The sequence below is a fragment of the Phyllostomus discolor genome, chromosome 2 (assembly GCF_004126475.2).
Source record: "Phyllostomus discolor isolate MPI-MPIP mPhyDis1 chromosome 2, mPhyDis1.pri.v3, whole genome shotgun sequence".
NCBI lineage: Eukaryota > Metazoa > Chordata > Mammalia > Chiroptera > Phyllostomidae > Phyllostomus > Phyllostomus discolor.
The window spans coordinates 77,670,349-77,672,241 of record NC_040904.2 but is presented as its reverse complement, the minus strand read 5'-3'; the positions used below and the strand labels follow the sequence as shown (position 1 = coordinate 77,672,241).

General features: G+C 30.7%; 1 pseudogene; it reads left to right on the top strand.

Moving 5' to 3' along the window:
• Positions 1-1,457: 1,457 nt before the first annotated feature.
• On the top strand, positions 1,458-1,585 carry LOC114491241 (annotated as a pseudogene).
• Positions 1,586-1,893: the final 308 nt, after the last annotated feature.

Below are 1,893 nucleotides of genomic sequence, written 5' to 3'. Positions count from 1 at the left end.
CTACTGCTTAGTGAAGGCGCTTGTGTTAATGAACACTCTACAAACCAACCCATAATCAGTTACATAGATTATGAACCTTCTAACTCAAAAACATTTTTAAGAAAAGATAAGACTACCTCTTTAGAGGCCTGAATTTTTAAAATATGATTATTATTTTGAGGGAAAATAAGAGGAGGGCTCTCAAGGAACTTGTACAAATGCCATATCTATCCAAAGGGGGTAGGATTGAGGGTGGGAGGCAGGGATGGGTGGGGCAGGAGGTGTAGTAGGGGGAAAATGGAGACAATTGTACTTGAACAACAATAAAATATTATAAAAATAAAATAAAATAAAATATGGTTACTCTGATTTTACATTTATTTTTAAATTAATGTATTTGACAGATAAAATATCTAGTATTGGGATTTCCTCTTATTACTTCACATGTACAAACTTTCAGATTTTTAAAAGGATTTAAGGGAATATTTTTCAGATATTGTCAATAATAAGAATTCAAACTATATCTTCAAGAGATTAGAACTGCCTCAGTATTAGATGTCAGAGCATAATCTGTCTTTGTTGGAGATAGGGTTTTTGAGATTTGAAAGGTAATTTACATGTAATCTGACTCAAACTCCTACTCTACAGACATACACATTGCACCTGGAATGTGGAACAAACATAAATAAATCAGCAATGTTATAGAAGGTCTGAATAACACAACTAGCAAACTATTTGACATATATGAAATATTACAATTTACAGTTTTTCATGTTAATGTGATCACATAATTGATGATAAAATTTAACAAATTTGAGGCCACAAGACGAAGTCACTTATAGAGTGGTCAATAGCAATAGAGAAAGTAAGCCATAAGGTAATACCATGGTAAATGAGCACTCAATGCACAAAATGCTTGAAAACTCAAAAAATAAAATAAACTATTAAATAACTCAAAATTGAACAAAGAAAACCCACTGGCAATTATAAACTACTTTAAATTAAATAATAAAAATATGTAAAAACTTGTGGTAAACTTAGAACAAAATGTACATACCCTTAATGTATCACCTAGTAAAAAATGTCTAAAGACTTTATGTATATTCATTTCAAGAAAACAAAACACACAAATATCTTGGAAATTATATCCACTGAATTTAGAGGAAGGAAATAATAAAACAGAAAACAAACATATCATGAAATAAAAACAAGGTCAAATTAGTTTCAAATGACTAAAAACGTTGACCATTTAACGGAATGGTTAGAAAAACATGTAAAAAGCAAGAATAAAATAATATCAAATATAAAAAGTAAATATCACCCAACATATGAAATATATACTAAAAGCAATAAGTTTGAGGCAATTTTCTCCAATGACTAAAAAATATGGAGAAACTGATAAATTTCTAGAAATAGGTAACTTTTAAAAACTGAAAGAAGTAATACGATTTCTCAGTACCAATTTAAAAAGTAAATCTATGGCCCCAAATCAAGGCCAGCAGTTTGTTGGTTTCAAGCAGGAGCCCAAGGAAATGTCTTTCTGTAGTTCATTAGTCATTTCAGAATTTAGGAAATGTAATGGCCAATTTATTAGAAAGAAACATCTAAATCAAATGAAAAAAATAAATAAAAATATTTCCTCCATTGAAATATCCAGGCCAAAATGTTTTTCTCAATGATTTATTCTAAACATTTTATAGGGATTTTATTTCCCAAACCTGGCAAGTACACTAAAGGAATAGAAGCACAGCCTCTAAGAGAGCTAGAGGCTGGCCTTTCACTTTCAGTAAGGTGCTAGTGTTGCTAAGAATCGGTAAGACAATCAGAGATAGGCCGTGGTGCTCTTCTTCATAAATTTGCATCAACATTAGACAAGACTCTTCCGGAAACTCAACAGATCAAGAAAAAACAGGA